The following is a 25,597-nucleotide window of genomic DNA, read 5'->3' on the forward strand; positions in this document are numbered from 1 at the left end:
ACTTCATCCGTGCCATCAGAGGAATATCAGCTTTGAGTGTTTGCAATGGGAATATTGTGTGTGATTTCAAAGTTCTCTGATACAGTTTGAGTTAGGCTTTATGTCAGAGCTATAGAATAACAGAATAGACTTGAAGAAAGCCAGATCATTGCATTTTGGGGTACTGCAGACTGGACATGCACATTTGACTCAGATAGTTACACAGCTGTGGGATTAGTGTTTCTCTGCCAGGTGATGATGAAACCCTACAACCATTTGCCTGCAATTCCATACTTTCTTAAAAACACTAAACTCACTTTTGTTTCTTAACTTTTTATTTTATTTTATTTTATTTTATTTTTATTTTATTTATTTTATTTTATTTTATTTTATTTTATTTTATTTTATTTTATTTTATTTTATTTTATTTTATTTTATTTTATTTTATTTTATTTTATTGAGAGTGAGGTTATTCAGAAAGTCCTTCTGGGACTGGGGTGGGGAGAACAAACCAACCACCCTCAAAAATTAAGGTGAGGACTACAAATCTGAAAAGAGAGAGACTTTCCAAAGCATAAGTGGTGGTGAGATTCAGTTCCCTTCCAAGGTTACTGAGGGAGCTTATGGCAGAGCTGAGAAGAGAACACAGCCAAGGGCATGTAGTTTGGGATTTGGCGCCTTTATCTCCCCTTCTTGTAACATTTTTGTTTTCTCCCAATAGCTTCATGGGTTCTGTGTGCCACAAAAACAGTCAAGAAAAACTGCTTTTATTTCTGTTTTCTTGATGACCTTTTAAAAAGTGTCTGAACAGTAAGAATTGAGCTTGTTGCCATAATAATCAGTGATCGAATCAATAAAGTGAAGCCGGTTGCTAAGGGAAGGCCATGTATAGTCATGATGTAACCCCGACTGCAGCAGCCCGTCTCATAACCGGAGAGAGAACATTGAGGGGATGATTCCTCTGCAGGGAAGGCTGCTTAAATCTGTATTCAGTGTAGCAATGTTGATTTAAAGTACCTTTCTTTGTTATGGCAACAGAAGGGAACTATCACGTCTTTTGAAATATCTAATCTTACTTCCTTCATTGACCTTGTTCTTGATGAACAGGATTAAATATCCTTGTAGGAAATTTGCTTCAGCGAGCATGCTAGAAGTATCTACATAGATGTGTATAGCTGCAGAAGTGAAGTGTAGCAAGCTGCTTATAATACAAACTGAATTAGCCTTTCACCTTTTTCTCTTCCACATTCACCGTTTCAAAATAATCACCCCAAATACAACAGCTTTGATGTTACAAGAGGTTAGTCCTCATCCTTGGCTACTTTGGAGGCTTACCTCAACATAGTAAAATTTTTCATGGTTTTAAAGCTTTTAATCAGTAGTTGCTGTACTGCTACCAATGGCTGAAGTCACGCTCACTTGCTCACAGCCCAGCTATCACCAGCAAGTCCTTTGGCCTTTGGAGCTGCTGGCAGCTGGTCTGACTGAGAGGGACTAGATAACTGGCCTTGCTAGGTGGGTGCTGGCATGATGTTGGCCAGAGAATCAATTTTGGATGTCTGCATTTTTCCTTGGCTTTGTAGCAGGATTCTTGGCTGCAGCTGGGCCATCAGACCATTGTGTGTTGAACAATTGCTGAACAAAATGGAATTCTCAAAGCACAATATGGATTGTCAGCCCAAGGTTACTGCACAGTCAGAGAGAATAGTTAATTCATCATGTAAATATTTTTACCTTGGGTGTTTATAAAAGCCATATAGAGAACAGGATATCTCAGAGGTGTTTAATAAGAGAATCAGGAATGGTTCCCTTGAAGGCCTCTGGACCAGATATCTCTTGAGATAGCAGCTCCTGCAAACTGTGAATATTGAACAAAGGAAATAAATTATTCAGTTGATTTTTTTTTTTTTTTTTTTTTTTTTTTTTTTTGCACTCATTGCAAAATACTGATCACAGAACAGTGTTATCTACCATCCTTCTTAGAGAAACCAACAATTAAATTGCCATAGAGATTCTACCTCTTGAACTGCTGTTCTTCTGAGTTGGAGTTAGCACTCTTTGCCTTGTACTATCAATGCTTGTATCTACCTTCCTTTTTTAAAGAGTTTTAGATTCCAGAAAGGTTGGTTCACCGATCCGGAGATCAAACAAAACCTGAAGAACAAACGTCACTTGCAGTTTGTTCCATTAAGTTCCAGTGCTACAGTGTTCATCACGCTTTGTCCCAGCCTCAGAAATGTGCATGTAGGCAGGGAGAAACTCAGTATATCCTGTGGACAGATGACCTGGAGAAAATAGATTCATATAATACAGGGCTATGAAACTGCTTGCATAAGCAAGGCTTTACTGTCGGCATTTTATTTTTTTTTTTTTTTCATTAGGTTGCTGTGAGTCACTGCTGGTGAGATTGCAGGAAGGGGTGTGTTTCAGAGAAGGGAATGTAAAGGATAAGAGAGAAACTGCATGATTTCCAGGTTTGGGGAGTATATTTTGGAAGATTTGGGCTCTACAATTGACAAGCTGTGAATACAATTATTATATTTTCATATTGCAAACTGATGGAGCTTTGCTCTCTTGGTTGTGCTGTCAATCAGCAGTCCTCAAAGAAATTACTTGTAAAGCTTTTATGCAGACATCATTTTGCTTGTTTTACTGAGGCTTTTGTTTATTTGTTTGTTGTTTTTTCTTCAGGGCACTCCATCAGTACACTGCCCACAAAAGATCTTGCTGTGGGTTGGCTGACAGTGTGGGTCAGAGCTGGAAGAGCCATGCTTTGCAGCCTATTTCACTGGGTAAATGTGGTCTTCAGGTAGGAAGCAGATAGCTTACTGCACATTTTGAAAAGCTCCTTCATCCTCCTCATAGGTGTCCAGCTGGCCAACCTGGCTGACATGCTAGGGCAGACCGGAGGCCCCTCCTGCTTCATTCCCTACTATTTTTTCTTAACGGTTCCTGGACAGGAGCTGTGGCTTCTCAGTGCATGTGCTACACCCATGACCTGGCATCTGAGTAGCTCTGCTTCATCCATACATGTGTACGTAGGGCTCGTTTCTCCCGCCTGCTTGTTGCCCTATTGATGATAACAATCTAGCCTTTAGACTGTTTTCCACTTGGCAAAATCGCCCACAACCAACCATTGTTTAGATTAATGCTGACCTTGTAGCTTGTGATGAACCCAAGACCTACGCAAACAGAAAGTGAATAGCCACAGTTGAAAAGTATCTTATCAGATATTTGAAAGAATAATAAACAAGAGGAAGTGGATGGAAGAATGCCTTTCAGTGAGACCATATTAAAATCAAGCTTCGTAGCCTCACTTCTGTGATGACAGATGATAGGTCCAGGCAGAGATTGTGCTGAAGCAATGCTGGTGTTGTACTTTCTTTGAGGTAGTCATGATACTCCACTCTCTAGCCTGGCCTTGGCTCATAAATTGTGAAATTACCAGCAACTACACATAGATGTACTAACAGGCTTGAGGTTTTCAAGGTCATTAAGGTAGTATACTGGCAGAAGGACGTCCACATCATTGTCCTAAATCTATTGCCTAGCATTATTCCAGGGCCTGCTCTAGGTCATCTGGATGCTACACCTGTGCTTTTATTACTAGGTGTTTGACAAATCCATTAACATGCTGTACCTCAACATTTTCTTGGCCTTGCAGTGGTTGGTTTGGGGATAATTTAAATTTTTCTGTAATTTAAAGGGGGTTACCTGAGGAAAAAAGACTTCATGGTCAGATTGTCTTGCTTTGTGCAAGTTGCCTGTTTGCTTTTCAGTCCAGCACACAGGCTTTTAGGCCACATTCTAGCTGCTTGGAAGCAAGATCTTTCTGGAAGGTCTGCAGGACTCAGCAGCAAGTAGCGAACCTGTAACAAGCACCCCCCAAACATGCAGGGAGGGGCCCTCAGCCCCTACTTCTGCTGGGGTTTCCCTGTCAGCGGGGCAGAACCAGCCCAAAGAGTGTTTAGGAATCAGGAGGCTGTCACACATTTGGCTCTGAACCTGTCATAGTGTGTGTTGCCTCTTGGCTGGCCTTTGGACCAAACTGAGCCAGGCTGGAGACTGGAGGGAGACTGTGTTCAGAAGGATGTTTAGGGGATGGAGAAAGGACATAGGCTTCCAGCATATGAGGTCAGGGCTGAGAGAAAGAGCTGGAGAACTTGGAGGGTATAGAGGAGCACTGCAGGAGTAAGGCTTGTTGAGGTGATTGGTAGGAACGTGGCCTACATGTTCCCAGATAGAATATCTTTGCTGATTGCAACGTGAGATGGACAGAGGAAGAACCTCGAGGCAAAACAACCTTTCCGCCAAAAAGCATACTCTCTTCTTTTAGGGTCCTGGGCTCTTCTTTGTGAGGGACGTGCAAGGATAAGTAGTCTGACAGATTCTGTTTATAATACAGCATAAAATCCATTGGCAGCAGGCCAGCTGGTTAAAGGATTACAGTAGCTGTCCCAAGGACTCTGAGCAACAAGCAAGAATAAATGTCAGTGACAGCTCAACGCAACTGAAAGAAAGTGAGGAGGGTAACAAAACCTGATCTTCAAAACAGGTCTGTGTTCAAACCCTCCACTGCTAAAGCCCAAGGAGCAAATGTTCCCTTTTATATAGAGCAAGCTAGGAGCTGAACGTCATGTAACAGTTTGGCCTGGCTTGATCGATTGGTTAGGTGTATTGATGCCAGTGGGACTGCTGAAATTGAACACCCAATTTGCAGAACTGTGATTCACATGCTGGATGTATTACGCCATCTTTTCCCCAGAGATTAGACAGACAGTCATTGCAGTGTCTGTCTGTTTGCTTGTTTGTTTGGTTTTTAAAAATCTCACGGCCTTCCTCGGGGGAAGATGGCTGGTTTCTAGAAGCTGTTCTCACCGCAGGAAGTTACTGCATTTCCAGCAGCGAGGGCCTTCCCACCTTGCAATGCTGTTAGCACAGCTTCTTGCTGCCCCAGGGTTTCTCCCAGGAGCCTGTACAGAGCTGGCACCTCTGAGAGTGTTTGGAGTTGTGCTTGGTTGCAGAGCGCTTTCTGTTTGCTTTGAAATAAGCCTTTAGGAGTGTTTGCAGAATGACTGTGGACCAAACGTGTGGGGCAGGGTTTGGTTTGTCTGACGTTTTGCCTTGGGAGAAGGGCCTTTCAGGGTGTGTACGGTGGAGAGAGAAAGCTTCAGCTCCTCCAAGTGCACCTGGAATGCCATTAACTGCATTCCAGGACGAATGAAGTGGTGGCAGCTCTGTTGTCTCCCCGGTGTTTCCTCCCTTGCCTCCTCCTGCTCCTCCTTGTTTGAAATGGTTGAAACTGCAAAAGCAATCCGAGACCTAGAATTGATCTAAATGGTTTAAACACATCTGAAGCCTTAAGGCCAAATGAAGCTGTAACTATTCATGTGAGTAGCTCTGTTGACGTCAGTGGGTTCTCTCACTTAAGCATACTAGATTTGACAGCTAGGTTAGAGGTTATCAAGATTTTATACCATTTGGAAAAGGGAAAAAAAAAAAAAAAAAAAAGCAGCTAAACAGAAACTCTTGATGTCCTTTTAACTGCAGCAGGACTTGAGGGTGGGGGGACAGCAAGAAACATCTAGAAATGGAAGCAGGGCAATGTCTTTGCTCCATAAACATTTATTTATTAAGTGGAATAAAATGCACAGGGACACCCAGGTGCAGAAGCACATACATGCCCTGGAGCTGCACAGGCTTCTGGCTGCTTTTTTTTTTCTTTTTTTTTTTTTTTTTTTTTGACTAGAATTGTTAGGGTTTCAGATGCTCAGCTTGCTGCTTGCAACTTGGGAAAAAAATCAGGCAAACAAATGTCTAGTAAATGCAGTGAGGGGGAAAAATTACCTGAGACATTGATATTACAGGTTTAAGCTAAATAAATAAATAAATAAATCTTAACTCTCAAATTCCCATAGTATATAGCCTTTGTCTTCCTAAAATCTGAAAGAGGCTTCCTGTGCCCAAATGCCTTTCCATTTTCTCTAGCATTGTCAGCTGACCCGGACAAATCTTGCTTCTTGCTCCAACCTTTCCTCTGTTACACTGTAAGATCATTAGGCTACAACACTTACTGCTTTAAACTCAGTCATGTGTCTCTGGGAAATTCGTGTATGGACAGCTGCAGAAAGAGAAGTGCCTCTTATAGCTCAGGCTATACTGCTCTGCCCAGGAGTTCCTGCTGTGAATGGGCATGAAGGAGAGAGATGAGGCTGCGTGTCCAGCCTCAGCTTTTCTGCTGCCTGTCCCTTAGGTGCTTCACTGGGTGGCTTCTTCTCTGCAGAAACCCTTGTTGCAATGCACTGTGCAGAGTTTTGGTGTCACACACTCAGAAGGGAACATTTTGAAGTTAATTTTCCAGCAGTTCTCCATTGTGCGAGGTTGAGGTTTATGAAGCCAGGATTGCGGTGCTGTAAAGCAGAGCAACTTTGGGGTTTCTGCAGTACCTAAGTAATCCCAAGAGCACTTTGCAAAGTGGCAAAGTACATGCGAATGCAGCGAGTGTGTAGGCAGGAGATAACGAGGAGCTTCGAGGAGAAGAATGGTTTTGCTGGGGAGGAGGTGGAACAAAGTGGGAGTGGGGCTTTTAGCCCCGGTGCAGACTGCACAGCACTCTCAGCTTCTCCCTGGCCAGCCGGGAGCGAAGGCCAAGGTGCAGAGGTGGCAGCAGGTGGTAGCTGCCTGGAGGCAGGGAGGCTGCAGACAGGACAGGCCGTTTGACAGCGCAAGCCTCGTTTTGTTCTGAGCTCCGGGTATTTTATTTCCCATTGTGTCTCTGCTGTACCAGTTCACAAGACATGACTGGCAGCTTTGCCTTGTAATTTATTTGATCATGGTAATTTTTTTGACAGGCTTCCTTGTGATTTTTTAATATATCAAATAGAGTTTAATAATAGCCTGCTATTAAGTCCTTTTATTTCTCCCTTGGGATTTACTTGTGACTGTTGCCTCTTTTACCCGTTTGAGCTCTGAATCTATTTTCCAACTGTGAAGAACTTAGCAGTGTGAGTGCATGTATATTATGTAAAAACACGCAACAGAATTGTTGTTATGCTTGGGAATTAATAAATGTCATCATTGAACGTAATTGAAGGATAAACCAGGCTTGCTTAATTTCCAGGAGTATTCCTATCAAATTCAGTGGGACAGGCTGTCAGGAGGATGCTCTCCAGAAGGACTTTTTTTCTTCTAATTTTATTTCTACTCCTCTTTTGAAGATGAATTTTATCATTGGCTTCAGGATCAAGTGACCTCTGAAAAGAAGAACCTCAGTGAGACCAAAATTGAACAAGATAAAGTAAGTTGTGCAGTATAGCTAATAGCTCTAATAGCTTTGAAATATCAAAGATAATAAAAGAGGCTATGTACATTTAATCAGAGTAGGGTAAGCACATCTAAATGGCATCTAATGATAGACGATTACGTTCTGTAATGGGGGGAGCTGAAATTCCCTTGTTTTCCGTATTTCTCCTGAGACCATCAGTGCTATATCTCTTATTACCTGTTTTCTATCTCCACACATGCCAGGCCCACCTGTGTTTTTTTTTTTTTTTTTTTTTTTTTTTTTCTACTCTTTGCTTTTACAAGTATTTCCCAAGAAACTCAAAAAAAATACATGTGATCCACTCATTCCCTTCATGTGTAGTGTTTATGGATATGTGTAAGCCTGGTGAATACTGATAATGTCAAGCCCCATCCAACAGATCAGGATTCACATGCACCAGATGCCGCTCAGACCTCCCCTTCTGTCTTCTCATCTGTGTGCTACCACTTAGGTTGTTTAGGCCCCAGTCAAATCATTCAGATTTCTCCTCCTCCTCTTTTCCAGCTCAGATTTTTCTGTGTGTCCCAGCCAAAAAGAAAACCTGCCAGATATGGGACAGGCTACTTTCCACTGAATTCAGAGTCAGATGGAGTTCACAGGCAAATACTAGCTTGTGCTAAGCCCTAATAACGTTTGCAGCAGTGTAAGGATAACGTAGCACTTTGTTAAACTGTGCATGCCAGTGGCAGACCCAGATTTGCAGCTGTATAATTCTGGGAGAGACGCATTACTACAATAATAGGATGGCTGGCACTACGAGCTGTACCAATACAACCCTCTGCCTACATGTTGGATAGATAAGTGCAGAAAGACCTAAGTGCACCCACCTCTATCAAAAATGAAGGTCATATAGTGTTGAAATTGCTTTGTGTATGGCTAAAAATAAGCTGACAATGGCTCGCAGAGCAGTTGCTCTTCCTCTGGTAGAAAGCTGAGACCTGAAGAAGTCCCCAGGTTCCAGTAACTATTCCCAAAGCCAGTTGATTCAGAAGCAGATGATGCGATTTCTTCTTAGCACTTGAACGTATATGGATTGAACAGATTTCCTGGTCTAAACTTTTATTTTGATTAAATGGGGAATATTTTCCAGGATATTAGGCAGCCAAGGATTATTTCTTTCTCTGCAATGTGAAATTCCTTTTTACATTTTCTCTTTTGTCTCTCCTTTTCCTCCTTCTTTGGAGTGGCGTTTATTGTGACTATTGGGAGGAAATGTTGTTCTGCTTACTAATATTTTGGTTCCTCTTACATAGCTAGAGGACTAGGGGGAAGACTCTGTTGAGGTCACATACCACAGCTGCATGGTGTTGAAGTCTAGATGAGAATGTCCATGAGCAAAATGGTGAGGCCCAGGAGATAAGTCACAAGGAGAGAGAGAACTTTTTACATTTCAAGACAGGTTAGGAATGGGACAGAAAAAGGATTACATAAGATACTAATATTTCTACTATGCAAAACAAACTTAAAAGGAGAGATAGTATTAAGGTTACAAATGAGGTAGAAGGCATGGAATAGGCACAGAAGTACAACTAACTGATCACTTGTACAATGCCATGACTGAGGTTCAAAATGTAGCCAGTCATATTGAAATTATTTTGGTGTGCATTGAAGAAAGCAGTAATTTGGAGGATTCCAGCAGTCTGCCACTTGCCTCAAGTTCCAGAAACATTAGTGCATTTGGATTTGATCTTATTATCCCTTTTCCCAGGGAACATTTATTCAGGCGAAATGCAAATAATATTATAAGTCAGAAAGTATCTTAAACTTCTCTGAATTTCCTCAAAGGCTTTCTGAAATAAATGAGACCTGCAGCAAGTGCCAAAGATGGTCAAATCCAAGTTAGTTTTGAACTAGGAAGCTATGAGCATTTCAGAGCCCTTAGGCCATTTCAGGGAATGCTGTGCAAGCTGTAGCAATATAGCATTTTTCCAGAGTGTTGATGAAGTGATTGATGATGCAAAAGCAGGGAAGTTAATAAAAATGGAAATGTGTATTTTGTAATCAATGGAAATATGAGGCAAGGAAAAAAAAAGCAGTGTTGCTTCAGTGAAAGGGTATCGACAGAAACTTCAATCCCCGCCTACATGTCCTATCCCATTCTGTTCCTGAAAGTAATCAAGACAAGAGGAGGAGAGAGATCAAAATTTATTTATATTTTTGGTACCAAGGATAAAAATAAACAACTGGAAGTCTGTGGAGGTTCTTTACAACTTTTTGAATTTCTGAATACAAATGGAGAAACCGTTATGCACACTTTTTCTTTCCATTAGTTTTTCATTGCCTCTGGATTTTTGTGTCTGAAGTGCTTGCTTGTTGCAGGAACCAGGGGACTGAATCATTACAGGCAGCCCACAGGTCTGATGACTTCATTTCCTGGGTTATATAAAATCCAAACTTCCTAACAAATTGTCTGCAGGAAGTGTTTACCACATTGCTATAGAACAATTAGAGTGCACAGAAACCTGACCAGGTTGAAAAAAACAATTGCATGAAGCATTGACGTTAATTTATGAAGACCTTTAACCATGGCTGTGGGGTTGCCAGCCAGCAAGCCAACCAAGCAACCTACCTACCTGAGTTCCTGGGCAGAAATGTTCAATTAGATGTCAAGTCTAGATTTATTGTGAAGGGCGGAGACCTGTGCAGAAGAAAAAAAAAAAAAAAGTGTGATTAAGGCATTATGTCTGGTTTGTTACATTCCCTCTAATAAATTGTTTACCTGTGGGGGTAGAACAGATCCTGTATTCACATTATTCACATTTGTTAATATAAATCTTCACTAAGTCCCCTGAGTACCCTATAGTCAGTTTAGATTTGGACTGAAATTGTTATTTTGTGTAGGAGAAGATGAGCAATATGGCTCCTCCTCTGCAGAAACTTACTCTTGTCTGAGCTGTTTGGAGCCCGTGAAGATGTCGGGCTCCCCACATTGGCACAGTGACAGTGCAGGAAATAAGCAGAAATAAGAACTTGTTCATCTCTCACTGCACAGAGTGAAGAGCTACCCCATATAAAACAGTTTTTCCCCATCCTATGTCGCCCACTGGCACTTGGTATCCTCTTTTGCTCTGAAAGTTCATCTTTTCCCTGAGTAATCATTCTTTCTAATACAAAACGGCAACTGAACAAAACGGAGAAGAATACTGTTGACAACTATGTAAAACATGCCACTTTCAAATATACCATTTTCTTTTCTAAAGACCCCAACCAAAACAAGCAACTTTTTGCTTGTTAAAGCTATTGTTGAAGCAGTGTTTGTAAGTCTTGACTTTCTGGTCACATTCTGTTAGTTACTTTCACAGTCTGCAAATTTTCATCAGGATGGCATACTCCTGTTCATTTAGTATTACAATTTATACTTCTTGTCAGACTTTGAAAAGGAGATACAGCTACTGTTATATGATGCCTAGCACTGTCTTTATGCAGAAGATGAAGCAGGAGAGGAATTGGGAAAAGTACATCTTCACGTTCATCTGGAAGCGTGAAAACCAGAAAGCAAATCAGCAAGCTACCTAACTGAACTGGTATTTAGCTGTTTTGCTAGAGCTTTAACTGAAATCTCAAGCAGATATCACATTGATTGTTATTTTTAACTCAGCAACGCAAAATTCTTCTCTGAATCGTTACTTTCTAAGGAGTTCTTGGAAAGTGGAGGTGATCCGCTTCTAGGGAATTCCCAGTACTGTATTTATCCTTATACTCTTAAATCAGAGTCCTTGGTGTTACACAGGACTTGCTAACATTCGGCCACTTTAGGAGATTGCTATTATACACCAGAACAAGCAGAGAAATATATTTCCCAAATGAGCCTCTTGGTTCACAAGTTTGTTGTTAGGGAAACTCCCTGTTAGGCCTGTTTGTCAGAAGGTTAGCGAATTGCTTAATTTTTGCTATTTCACTTTCTGATGATAATGATCAGATTTGCTGAGAAACTGTAGCTTTCTTTAGTCTTCTAAGAAAGTCTTTCATGTGCTAATTTCTGCCTAACTTGAGTGACATATTTGGCTTTTGAAGGGTCTTCAATGTGTTATCTTTATAGAAGCTTGTAATACTGCAGTCTTTGCATGTTACCATTTTTCTTTTTTTTAAAACCATCTCCACTTGGAATAAGATGTCTTTCTCCCTTAAGCTTTCCTGTCTAAGAAAACATCTGTGAAAGAATTGTGGTACTTCATTTCTGTTGCAAAGTATTGAGAGCTCTGGTCAGTAGCATTTGTATGACTGTTAAATATCATGCTAAGCTCAATTCTATATTTGGACTCCTAAATAAAAATAGTATGATTTTCAGAGACTCTGAAAGAGAAGCCAGTAAATACCTAAGAAGTTAAGTTGTTTACATAGAAGCAATTAACTATATAGACTATAGGAAGCTGTATCCTGGGAAAAAGTATGAATTAATACTATGTGTTGGAACTGTCAGTGTTTAAACTCAAATGTCCCCAAATATAGAACTAGGTGCCTAAGCTTTTATATCTGAATTTGGAGAGAGCTTGACTTCTAGAAAATGCTGAGCTCTCATCTTTTGCATACCCAAAGCATATCAGAGGGGGCATCTAAAATTACAAAGTGCTTTGAAACTTAAGGCCTTAGAATCTGCTACCCATTTTCTCTTTATTGGGATGCAGCCACCTAGAACACAGCCTGGAAAGATACAAATAGAGATATTTTATTCAAGGAATTTTTTCAGAATTCATGTTGGTATCTAAACCAACATACTTAGATTTTTTGCTGAAATTTTTAGAGAGCATGCTTTTAATATATGCTTTATGTTAGAGAATTAAACAGCCTTTTTTACAATCTGACTCAGCCTTATTTACATTGCAGGCTTTCACTATGCATGAGGACATATATGTAGACCAAGCTCTTGATTGTACAGCAAAAATTACATGCATCTGATGCATCACCCCTTATGTGAATCAGCCTTCAGTGCTATTACACTGCTTCTGTAGAATTTCTTAAAGAGTGCTTGAGCCCTATGAGGTTTCATTCTCTCTGTTCCAACAGCTTGCGTGTTTTCATTTTTAAACAAATAACTTCCCTATCCACTGCGCCCTTCAGTCCTGAAGAACACACTGTCAACTTTAAAAATGCTTTAAACATGGGGACAGTAAATGGCATTTTTGTTACAATCTTGTCTTTGGAAAGGAAGATCTGAATGAAGAGGTGATAATCAGAAGCAGCTTGAAAATATGTCTCTGAAGAAATTAATCACAAATAGAGCACCTACACCTCTCCTATTAAAATAATCAAATATATATATATATATGTCCTCAGACTGTGTAGGAATAAAATGGAAGCAAAGCTGATTGCGTACAATATGGGAATAATTCCAGGAGTGTTTTTAGCTCTGGTTGCTCTACTGCTTAACTTTTGAGCCGTCTTGTCAGACTGATGTGAGAAAACACCATCATTATAGTGAAACTGGAAAAAGTGGACAAGGTTCCTTGGGCTGGCTGGGTTTCACATGCCCAAAGAGGTGGGCAAGCCCTAGGTCTCTGTAAATTTGTAGCCAGAGTGGGGGCTGATTTGTCTTTCAATTAATAGTAGATCAGTCACTGAGCTGCTCCAACTGATCCCTTGCAGTGGTTTCTCCAGTTTGTTATTGTGGCATTGCCATTCTTGTGCTGGGAAGACTTCAGGCAGTGATTGAGCACAATCTCCGCACTCACCTCATGTTGACCAGGCATCTTCCCATGAGCTGTGGGAGTCTTTCTGTGCACAGGTCAACTGCTGCTATGTTTGCTTCATGGTGCTTCATCATGGGGCTCTATAAGGTCCAGGTAGTTTGAAGTATGTCACCATCTGTTTGCATGTGCACACATTTTTGTTTTGCAAATAGTTCCTGGAAGTACTCCTTGCTGTGAGGTCCTTGGTTAGTTGATAGATTGCTTACAAGTGACCGTTCTTAGGCCCAGATGGAAAGACCTGGCTATTGGGAGCTGAGAGCTTCTGGCTAATATGCAGCTACATGGGTGGATAAGAAACAAAGGTGTATGCAGGCAATGAATATCAGCTGTATTTTGCAATTATGGAGTCCAACTTTGTTGTCATTACCCATCTGCAGAAGTTACAGGAATCAACATCAATGAAACAGTTCTGTAGTAAAGGCCATCATCTTTTAGCAGCTCTGTAGCACAGTGGTGGTCCAATTAGCCATGCCATGGAGAGAAGTAGAAAGTTTGGTCTGGCTTTGAACATCCACAGAATCAGCAGAGTGCAGTAGCCAGGCACTACTGGAAAGGAAATCTGGCCTCCAGGTAGCACTGTGTAAATGAAAGCAGCTTCTCCTTTTATTCCCTTTTGGTGGCTCAGATTAGAAACTATTATAAATCAATCAGACACAATTAATCTGATTCTATTTGTACCTGCCAAACCCATCTTAATTGCAAAATAAGTTTAGTTTATTAAATTACTGGTGAATATATACATGTCTTCCTCATGCTTTGAGACAGAGCAACTCTGTCTGGTCTTTTAAGGATCCAGTTAGATTGAGGCTTCAGCAAGAGTACATGTAAAATTATCCTTGACTTCAGAGGCTTGAGAAGTTTTTGGTGAAGTGTGAGGCAGCATGGGTTATGGCTCTCTTATTCTGTAATTACAAACATAAATGCTGTACGCTTCAGTTTGTGCTTTTGTTTGCATGTTTTACCAAAATTAAACCAGTACAAAGAAATTGAAAATATGGAAAAAATGTAGTACAGCAGAATACTTTTCCAAAAGTATTTAATCCAAAAATTGTAAAACCTCTTATTCCTGAGTCTGAAAACAAGGGCAATAACTGGGTCATGGTAAACAATTTCCCATTAAAAATTTCCCAGGAATGGCAAATAACAGTTTGCATGCTGAGATACACATCATTTTCCAGCAAATTTGTACACATTACCAAGTGAGATACAGTTCCTATAGGCCTGGCCTTGCATACACCCATTTAAATGGGTTTATTCACCTCTTTAGCTGTTATGTATATGTTCTGAAGAAGCCAATGCTTCTCTGTTCTGTTCCCTGTTAATCTTTTTTTTGACTAAGGGAAGTCACTTCTGGTTTATATTTCTGCCAAATTAGTATAAAACAGAGACAGATGTGCCTAGATGTTACAGACCAGCCCTGGGTAAATTCTGCAGTGAGCTCTGCGGGCTACTCAGCTACCTCCTCTTTATTTTTGGAAAGAAGCAGACATGCATTTTACAGTGTGAGTATTTTGTGTGTGATGGTGTTATAGATAGGTAAAAGGCAAATGCTTTCAGTTTGCCAAAGTTGCACAACTTTGCAAAAATAACATAGTCAACGTTTGGATTAGATGAGATTAAGTAAGCCATTTAAAATGAAGATAACTGGCCTTTTTTTTTTTTTTTTTTTTTTAGTCTTATTTTATGAGTCAAAATAACTGTGGGCAGATGCTGGGATGTGTAGACAAGCAGGCAGTGAAGGCCATACCAAGGGAAAAGGTGGCCCTATTTACCAGGGCTTCAGTGTCTGGAAATAACAGGCTGCCCACCCAAGGTCTGCATTTCTCTGGAAGTAGCCAGTGACTGCTTGTGAGAAAAGGATCCTGGGATTCCCCTCCCCAGCACTGAGAAGTTATCATTTTGATTTTGCTGCTTCTTTTGTTTAAGGTAAATGTATGGTGGGAATGGGATTGTGTTGGGTTACAGTTCAAATAAAGATGAAAGAAGAGTCCTGTGAGCCAGGACTTGGCCTTTTTTTTTTTTTTTTTTTTTTGGCTACTTCAGCAGTCCAGCCCTGTTGCTGTAACTGAGCCTTTCCACCTTTGCTCTGGTGCCTTTTCCTGCAGAAGATGGATTTCTGTCTCATCAAAGAGCAGGAAGCTTGGTAGGGGGCAAATCCTGAATCTTATGCAATTCATCTTACTTTTTTTTTTTTATTAGTTATTATTATTGTTATTATTGGTTATTTATTTATTTATTTTTCTGGTCACAGCTGATGTGGTTATTTTTACCTAGGTTCTATAAAATCAGCTGGGGTGGTTTCTCCCACCTGAGGATGCTCAGCAGCTCAGTTGGTCCCTGCAAGAGAACTTGTCTTTCCTCTGCACTTTCCCACACAGCTCTTTCCCTTACTTGGAGGGTCTGCACAGTCTTCCTATCTCAGTTAGTACTGGCCTTCAGTGTGCTCCAAAAAAGCTTCATCTTCTTTTGACCCTTAGTGCTTTTGATCCTGTCGAGCTGCTTCACGTCATTAGTAGTATAAACAAGAGCCTCTTTTTGTTTGTAACTTCCTGTTCCTGGTAGTCTCTCTCCTCTTCCTAGTTAGTGTTTTCAGGTTTGAGGAATCACTGACCAAAGTGCTTGTTATGGAGAGTTAAGTAGGTCATCTACTGAAGAGTTACATCTGCCACTTAAGAATGCCATGCAGCTGGCAAAGATTTTCTTTTTGTTCCCTGAAATGTCCAAGTTTCTTCTCTCTTCACATTTTAAGCATAGGAACCAGGAATGACATTAAGGGATAATATATTCCCCTCATTATCATTAAGAGCATTGCTTTGTGGCCTCTTTTACAAATCAGTAACAGAGGGTAATGGAGCAGAAGGTTCTCTCTAAGATCTTAATTAATCCAAGCAGAGATATGTGTCTGTGATGTGAGTTAGGATTAGGAATTAGCTCTAAAAACAAAATAGTCTATGCAAAATTGATGTACACTGGTCTATAAAACAATTCAGTGAATGAGTTACCATTTGTAATGTGGCGTTTCTTGAAGTAATTGGCCACCACAGTCTTCGTCAGAGGAGGCAGTAAAGACTGAATGAGTAACTTTATCACTTAAAGGAAATTTATGATGGCATGGAGACGCTGACCAGTCAGTTCTTTCACTGAGCCAGAGCTTAGGATGTTATAAAAAAATAAAATAATAATAATTTTTAAAAATGTTCTTTTTCCTTTTCTGTGCTGTGCCTTGAATGCAGAGGCCTGTGATCAGGATGGGAGGTTCAGTTTAACTCTGAAGGAGGGAAGGCATACAGGAAAAAAATATAAGAGTGTCTATGTGGGCATCAGAGAAGAAAGAGGGGTTGGAGGAATGACAGGCTTCCATGTCACAAAGTGAACTTCTTCCCTACGCACGCCTGCAGGAGTAGGCGTACAGGGGAGGCTGACTGCCTGACTTGCTGCTGGAAATCTTCCATGTTTTCAACAGAGGAAAAAGAACATTATTTTTATTACTATTAAAATGTGCCTCTGCACTTACAGTATGTGCAAGTGAGTATTACAGTGCTGCTCAGTAGAAGGTTAGCTGAAAGTCAGGAGATATGTTTAGTCTGATGCCTTGGAAGGCCTCAATCTGCATTTCACCTGTGTGACTGCAAATCTGAGTGCTAGGGATGAGAAGGCTCACACGGTTGGCAATGGGCTGCAGGAGGCCTTCACAAGGGATGGGGGGATCTTCAGTAAGCTGTGAAAGGAGAAACTGAAGGCCATGAGGATTGCAAGCAAGGAAGGAGACAAGAAAAAGAGCATTGGAGAACAAAGAATGGTCATGGGGAAAGATAATTAATGAACAGTTCTGAAGGTGGTGGCTCCAAGTACACAGAGTGCCCCCCTGGGGCAAGGCATTAGCCTGCTCTGGAAGGAGATGAAGTGGGGGGGACTGAAGGGCAATGGGCTGAAAGGGGGTGGCTTCTGTGTATGACCAGCTCCCTCTGGAAACTTCCTATGTGAGATAAAATTTTGCAGTTGATGAATGCTGCCAAAAATTTGATTTTATATTCTTTTTTATTCTTTTTTATTTTTAACCTACTGCTTGGTGCTGTGTTAAGGCTACAGTGCTGTGTTAAGGCTATATATACAGTCATTGCAAAAAACCACATCTGTCATGTCCCCTGATGCTAGTTGGGCAAGATGTTCATTTCAGCCAACAGGATGGAGAAAAATGAGAAATGATCGAGTCTTCAGTAGTCAGCTGTTCTTGTGCATAATAAGGACATTGAAGACAGGTATGCATGTCAGGAAGTTGCCAGGAAGGTGCCTTGGATGGGCACGATGCTGTAGTTCACTTGCTCTGTTCCTCCTAGGCCTTGGGTGCTCCCCTGCTAGCAGGGGTGGGCAGCTGGGACCCCCTTGCTCCTCCTGGCAGCAGAAGCAGGCTTGGTGGGTCTGGTATGGTCCAAGCAGCAGGCCTTGTGTGTTGTCTGGCTCCCAGCTGAGGGAATCAAGACCAAGGCTGCCCAACAGGTACCCTCGCACAGCCCCAACCAACTGGTCTGCCTACCTAGTTACCCTTCCCCCAGCTTCTTCAACCTCTTCTCCACCCTGTATCTCTCTCCTAGTTAGTGGCTGTTTCATGAAAGGTAGGACTAAGCAGTTTGCTCTGGGCATAACTGATATGTGGCATTCAAAGCCTCTGCCCAAATGGAAGCAAAGGGGAGGATGCATATTGTTGCTTTCAAGCAAAATGAAAAGCAGAGCTTGTGGGTTTGGGCCTCCTGTGCCCTTCCCCTCTCCCTGTACACCTGCCAGCACTGACGCCCCTCATGTGGACCAGGGCTGTGTGGCATGAGAAGGTCCTTTCCCTGCAGCCTGGTGTCACACAGCAGCAGTCCTTGAGCTCAGGGCCTTCCTCCCCATTTGCAGGTAGCAGGATGGTTCCCTCAGAGAGCTCACGCCTCTGAGGAGGCCCAGTGGCCTTCTCCCCCTTTTTGAAATGCTCATGGGCACAGAGGAATTGTAGGAGTAAGGGGGAAGGAGGTCAAGGAGGAGACACCCTCCTGAGCCCTCAGCTGTGAGGAGCTGGAGTGTGTCTGGAGGCAGTTATTCTGGCCATAGTTTTGTTGTTTTTATGGTTACATTAGAGTGAGGCAGCTTTCTGACAAGCACTCCATGTACCCCTCTCGTCAGCATTGTCATCCCTGGTGGTGTGAGCCAAAGCAGCGTGTGCAAAGTGTGCCACAGAAAAATGATCAGTGCTGACCAATGTTTTTCTTGCCTGTAACACTGAGATGGAAGGGTATTCCTGGCATCCCTGTGTGCTGCAAATAGTCTTTGTCATCAGCAATTAAGGATTGGATGTGATTTTAAAAAATTATATCAGCATCTGTTACAGAGGAACTTAACCCTTCCTAATCAAGTCTGTCTTTGGCACAAAAAAACTGCTTTAAATTCAAGTTATTCCTGCACCTAATAAGTAGCAGAGGTCAAGAAAGCAAGTCTAAGAAATGTCGTCTTCTGCATTAAAGCAGGAGAAAATAAGGAGAGGCATAACAGTGCCTCTGATAGCACTGTGTTAGCTGGGGGCACAGGAAGAAATCATGAATTCATAACAGGGAGCTTGCTGGCTTCCCATGGGATCTTCCACATCTAGCAGGTCCATGCTCATTCTTCACTTTTCTTCATATTCTCACCCCTTACTTGTTTCAGGGGATCTGAAACTCAGCCTTGATAGGAAATGGAGCACTTGCCTCCAAGACCTCAGATGGTGCTCCCCACTCTGTCCTCACTCTTCTCCCTTTTTATCTCCCTTGGGATCTTTTGACAATTAAGTCTCCCAAGAACCAGCTAGACAGGAAGACAGGAATAGGTCTGCAGTGAATGTGTCAGATTGATTGGATGTGTCATTTATATTGCTTGTGAGCTAATGTGTTCTTTGGGCACTTTATTAATTTGTTTAATTCTTCATGTAATCTCCACCAAAAATAAATACATAAATAAATAAATAAATAAATAAGGAAAGAAAGAAATGCACAAGAGACTAGTCAAGGGCACCGTTCCTTAGCAGGAATAAAAAGAATGTGAAATTTTTAGACCAAGCTATTTTAGAGAGCTGACAAACCCAAAGAGTATTCAATGACACTTTTGAAAATGGAATCCAGTGTTTTTCTTTTCTTTTCTTTTTTTTTTTTTAGAAGCTTTTCCCGTTCTTTGTGACAATCTGATCAATTGCATGATCAAAATTCAGGGGGATGAGTTAAACTTTGAGAAGGATTAGCTCCAGCTTTATTGAGAAATCTCTCTTCCTCAGTGATGTCAATGTCCAAAACCAGGAATAATGAAAGGACTCTTTGGGGACCTGCAACTATTGCTAGCCTGAGTAATTAATGTTAAGGTCAACACTTTGATATTGGCTATAATGTTATAACTGAATTTTATGAGGACAGCAGAGCATAAGGCTGAAAGAAGAAGCAAAGCTTACTAGAACAGAGTACAGCAGCGAAGTCCTTCACCCTCTTTGGACTTGTGGCCTAGACTTGGGGTGTGGGGCCGAGCTGGAGTCCCTGACATACTCCTATCAGAGAAATATGTCACCTAGACCAGGTGCATGAATGACACATGGTTTGATGCCTACCAAAATGCATGTATCCCTCTTTAAAATTTGGAAGTAAGTTGGTGTCCTGGCCTACCTCTGGCAGTGGTGCGACAAGTAACATGGAGGAAGGGGTGGGAGATGTCTCTGGTGATCTCTGTGCCCTTATCCTAATAGCTGCTTTGGAGGAATGTGAAGAGGAGGGACAAAAAAGATGGGATTTGTGTTATTACAGCAGTGGGCAGACATCCTGCCCTCCCATCTTCCTGTCCCAAGCTCCTTCAGCATATTTCTGGTGTGCACATCACTCCTGCGTCATAGCTGTCCTCTTCCGTTACTATTTTTCTATCCTAATTAATCTTGTTGCATGGTGTCAGACAGGCCTAGCAGTAAAATAAAATGGTGGTTTATTAACCAAAGACCATAAAATAAAGCAATGGTTTCTTAGTCAAAGCCTCAAAGGTTCTAGCATTTAGAGGACTGATGAGTGTATGCAGAGAAAACTGTATGGGGCTACAGACTTTGTTTAAAATGAGGTGTCAGTACATCTCACTCAAAGACCATGCAGCATGTGCGCATTTGAGGTGGATGACCTGATTTCTTCTCACATCAGATAAATTCTGCAAGTTCTGGGGGAGTTCTATTTCCCTCATCATGTGTTTGCTCTTATTTGCAATAACAGACCAGTAGCAAAGACTTGCAGCTCCTCTCCTGCAGTCAGTCCCAGAGTCACCTGCTCCCCAGCATGAGGTAAGGTTTTAGGAAAAAGGACTTTTAGCTCTGTGTTGTACTCCTGCATGCACGGGTGTGTGCACATTGTTTCCAGTGCACTTCTGAGGGAAAACAACATAATTTCCACATGGTTTGTACAGGATGTTCAACAGAAGACAAAAGTACTTGAAGTACTGTCGGTAGCTGGTGTAAGTCCTACGTGATTTAGGGAGAGGAAAGCTGACTTCTGTAAATACAATTTTAACCTATCCATGTCTCTTTAACAGAGACAGAAGTGTCTAAGGATGAAGATGTAAAGCCTCTTGAGAATCTAAAGTTCAATAAATTACCAGGACTAAAAGGTACCAGTATACATCTAAGGCTTTTGGAATAAGTAGTGTGGAATCACAAAAATAATGAATTGTGGGCTTCAGCCCAATCCTGGTGGAGTCTAGGGGAGTCTCAGTGCACTTCTACAGGTGGAGGACAACATCCCAAGTGTGTAACAAACAGAGTTGTTGGTTTCTTTAAAGGAGCAGACAGCTTTATGAATAACTTTTGTATTTCAGCAAGTTATGACTAGCTGTTTGTGGTGAGTGGAAGTTGTTAGTGTAGGGCCTGTTATTGACTGCTTGCTGAGGCACTTCAGAGCATAATTAGGAAGAGGAAAGGCCAGTGTAGGGTCTTGAAGAACCATTTCCTGGACAACTGCCTCCATTTTTTCATGACCTTTTTGGTGTAGCCCTTTATAAGAAACTTTGAAAGAAAATACAAACTACTAGGCAAGGACCATTTATCCTGAACTGATGAGGTAAGATTTGGAAGCGTAGATATTTTCTATGCCAAACAAAGGGCATGCTCTGAAGCCACAGAATAAACAAATGATGACTGGCAGCAGCTCAGAGCAGAGCAAAATTAAGAGGGGACTTGTAGTTAGGAGGAGTTGGTACTTGAACAAGAGCATTGTAGGGATTTGAAGGATTTAGAGAAGGGAGTGGAAAGTAAATTGGGAACTGGCCTGAGGCTCTATGAAATCAATGGGAAGGCTTCCCTTGAGCTTCAGATCAAAACATGAGTGTAGGGGATGAAAAGCACCTGAAGGGTTGCAAATATCTGTACAGCCAGCAGATGGGGAGAGGAGGAGGGGGAAGGGCACTGAAGACACAGAGAGAAAGCAGGGGAAATTTTGTGTCAGCAGAAAGTCCCACAGAAGACCAGAGCTTCTGAAGAACTCTCATGGGCTTCACCCTAGACACTCGGGGCTTCTTGGTGCTAACCTGGTGGGAAGCTTTGGGGAAACCACAATAACCACTGCAGTTCCTAGGATACTTGGTTGGAGGGCAATAAAAGCCAACTAGAAGGTGTAAACCTAGAGGGCATAGTATTGAGGACAGGCTGGAATGTCACCTGAAAGGTTGCTGTCTTCAGTTGCAACAATTGCAAAAGATGTGATAAAAGTGGTCACAGGAGGAGGCAGGATAGATGAGATTTTAAAGAAGAAAGGTTATAGGAGACAGGCTTCAGACTTTATGAGCTGTGAAGGAGAACAGTATTTAAAAATTAAAAACAAAACAAAACTGTGAAGGGAATGGTGAAACGTTCATTTCCTCTTGTTTTACCTGTTGAATGAAGCAAAAAAAAAAAAAAAAAAAAGACACACACTCCATACAGAAATAAGTAGTGCTGCTCGCAAGTAGGTATCGGGAAGTATCTCGTGCATAACCCATGCACAGCACTGCACAATTAGCTGGCTGCTTACCTTGTCCCGTTTGTCACTCCCAGTCACACGCATCATTTCTCTCACGCTTTTAGAGATAACCACCGTGCTGCTGGCACAGCAGCCCCAGCGGACCACTCATCTAATCTGCTGTGGCAGTTCTTCTTCTATGTAGGCCATTGCAGAGAATATTCAATTTTTGGTGTCTTCATCCTATTCTGCAAATGGCTTCTTTCTTCAGTCCTTCTTTAATTTATGTTATTGTATTTTAACCACTTGGGTCTTCCTCTCATCTTTGGCCTTGTGGTGAATCCAGTAGCTATTTTCCTGCAAATGGCAAGTGTACTTTCAAGGCCTTAGCTTTAAATTGCTGTCCTGGCAAAAATAAAAATTAAAAAAAAAAAAAAAAAGAAAAAGAAAAAAGAAAAAATTCCTCTCACGCCCTTGACACAAAAACAACAACGTGAACAATGGGAGCTGGCTGGAGCCAGCATGACGCTGGAGCACACTGCATGCAAGGAGGTTGAAGAGGAAAAAAAAAAAAACCACATGCAGTGGAGGGAGGATGTTCGGCAGACTATTTGCATCAGAGTTTCAGAACCCACACAATAAAAATGAAAGTGCAGAACGTGGGCCAGCTGCCTGTGATAAGATCTTATTGTTGGAAAGGGGAGCAACGTACCGTCTCCAAACTCGCTGGGCAGGGAGCAAAAGTACAGTGTGAAATGAATGGTGAGATCATGCATGCGGCCGCTCTTCCTCGGGCACTGACATATCAAGAAGCTGTGATTGATTTTTGTGTGTTACGGTATGACAAAGCCAACCTGGGAGAATTACGGCAGATGGCACAGCGTGCAGACGAATTGCACAAAGATGGAGGGGAGCTCAAATCAATCATTTTTAACAAGTAAATACAACTTTGTGAAATTCCTCAGCAGCGGTCAGGCCGTAACTGATGTGAGGGCTTTAGTGCAGCTGTTTGTGGGTGCACTTGGCCTCAAGTAGCGAGGAGGGAAGGCTCCATCTTGGCTCGAACAGAGCTCCCATTTGTTCTGTGCACAGCTCCAGGATTTGATTCCTTGCATCTGTGGCAAATCATCTTATTTACCACCTCCAGTGACCAATTCAAATGTCTACAGAAATGGCAGTTTCAAAAATTCACAGATGCTGTTAGAGATAATGGGCTAGCTGGATTTTTTATCATATATTTAACATATGCCTTGATAAGACTGAGCTGCTGGATTCAAACTCTCTCACCAGATGTTAAACTCCTGTTTCTTCTATTGAAATTTATGAAAAATAACTTAAAAATACTTCTGAATTACCTTTATAATTCCTACGTGCCTTCTTCAAGCATTATATAAACCCATGGGGCAGAAATCTGTTTGTAGTTGTTCTGGTCTGAGTTCCTAGTTAATTGACACACCAAAATAAATACGCGCATGTCATCATTTTAAGATCTTGAGTTTAGCCAAGAACACCAACTACATGCCTTTGCCAAAAAAATGGGCCTGGTTCTTTACTCTGTGTCTGTCTTCATCTCAGACTGAGGGACTTGCATTTATTAAGGGAATTTGTAGGAATCAGTTTTCAATGTTGTTTTCTAAGATTCTCTGTGTGTCAATCAAGAAGGTTGCTAGATACAGGTTTTCCCATTTTATTTTCTTCAGTCAGTAACGCGTTTCCTAAGAAATACAGGCTATCTTAAAAGGACACATTCTTTACCCTCTGCCTTTGTTCTAAATGTTCATACTGATTTTTTTTTTTCTTTTGATTATCTTAATTTAATATAAAATACTTACTAATAACAAGGGCTCCTTTGTTTCATGCTGATGAGACATGAAGCCATTAAGCTAATCCAGAATCGTCTAGCATCTTGTGTTGCCAGTCAGTGCTGTTGGGTTAGCTTTATGCTCTGCAGATGACTTTCTGGGCCTTTTGCACTGCTTTTCTACCCAGTGATCAAAACCGATGCCTATGTTATTGCCAAGGAGATGTGGAGGTTTCATTGCAGTGCCTCCTGGGCATTTCTCTCCACCCTTATGCGTGCAGGTGCTAGCATGTAACAGTGCTTTCACCTCTGGTGCTCTCACCTGCTCCGTCCTCCAGGGCTCCGTTTCTCCTACTACAAATTCACAGCTTTTTACAACCTTTGGGGGGAGTTTTTAGGATGAAGTGCTCAAGTTCACGACACCAGCTTTATGTCTTCTCTGATGTAAAGTGTGGACAACACCTTCTCTTGATTTCCTTCTCGACGCTTGCCCTTGGGCACAAAGAGTACCTGATGTAGAGAGACCCAGCCTGAACTGGGGCAACTGGTAACTTCATCACAGAGCATCACTCTGCTTTTTTGCTCCCTCCCAGCAAACGGCTGTTCAGCTGGCACAGAAACAATGGGCTCTTCTGCACTTCTGCATTCTTTGCTGCTGCTGTGATAGTGCTAGAAGAGCAAGTGTTTTTCTGTAAAAGGACGTGAGGCTTTGCCCTGCTTTACCATGTTCAGGAGTGGCCGTTGTGGGGTGCAGCCTTCCAGTATAAACCTGTATATCGAGGGGTGCATGCCATGCATGCTGGCATGACTTTGTCAAGTCAGCTGGTTTGTGCCTCTTGTACCAGTGCGTGACCACGTTATCCTAGTGTTCTTCCGTGCGTTGTTACCCTACTAAATGGAAAGGTCCCATTTTAACAACTTTTTATTTCTGGCCTTCAGGGACATTGACAGGACTGGCCCTGTGGTTTAGCACCACAAGTGCTGGTGGTCACCATATGGACCCATGTGCAGAGGTTGGTGGATGCGTTGGGTCGGGATTATCGCAGGGACCATATATACAGGTTGGGCACCTTTAGCAGAGCTGCTTAAAAATTACTCTCCTGTGCTCAGAATTAAATGTGAGGTGTTTTTGTCTGAGTGGTGATGCTGGTCCTGGGCTCATGTTTAGTTGGATTTTTTTTATTATTGTTTTTAATTTTTGTCAGCTGTTCAGCTATTACTGATGCAAACCCTTGAGCAGACAAATCTCTGTGAGAACCCACCTAAGCCACAAGTCTGGTGGCTAAAAGAGAGACCAAGAAGTCCAGTTTCAGATTTTATTAGTGTAAGGGAGAATCTGAGCCCTAGCTAACTATTCTGTGGGTGATTGTGGTGGGGATTGTGGTCCACAGATTGCTTAGGACTTTTGTTCCCCCTGTTTACTAACACTTGAGCTGAAGTAGGTACATCCTGTAAAAAAGCATTACTGAGATGGTGTTTCCTGGTGTTTTAGCAAGTAAAACCTTCCACACATGGCTGCATTTCAAGAAAATTGGCTGGTTTTCTTTCTTTAACTGTAGCTGTGTTTTAAAAAAATAGGCTTTCATAGAAGAAGGCTAATCTTTACACAAAAATATATCTGTACAGATTTTTTATGAGGCACTTTGTCCCCCTACTGCTATGCTATAGCATAATGTTAAAGGAAAATAATAGAAACATGCATCATGGACTACAAAATTCTATAAGTTCTCAGTAAATTCTGTTCAACTCTTTTTCTACCTCCTAAAGAGAGACTTTTCCGTAATCATTTTCCATATATACATGGATTTACTATTCATTATTATTTTTATTAAGTGTTGTGTTTTAA

General features: G+C 41.6%; 1 protein-coding gene across 2 annotated transcripts in view; it reads left to right on the forward strand.

Moving 5' to 3' along the window:
- PDE10A (phosphodiesterase 10A) overlaps positions 1 to 25,597 on the forward strand; it is a 368,649-nt gene that overhangs the window by 119,051 nt on the left and 224,001 nt on the right. The window contains exon 1 of one of the 2 annotated variants that reach the window (XM_084513733.1): positions 7,258 to 7,276. The exons of the other annotated variant lie outside the window; for it this stretch is intronic. The gene's annotated coding sequence lies outside the window, so the exon portion shown is untranslated. Of the gene's footprint in view, positions 1 to 7,257; positions 7,277 to 25,597 lie in introns of those variants that run through there. 2 annotated transcript variants of the gene reach the window in all.

The sequence above is a fragment of the Aythya ferina genome, assembly GCF_964211825.1.
Source record: "Aythya ferina genome assembly, chromosome: 3".
NCBI classification, from domain to species: domain Eukaryota; kingdom Metazoa; phylum Chordata; class Aves; order Anseriformes; family Anatidae; genus Aythya; species Aythya ferina.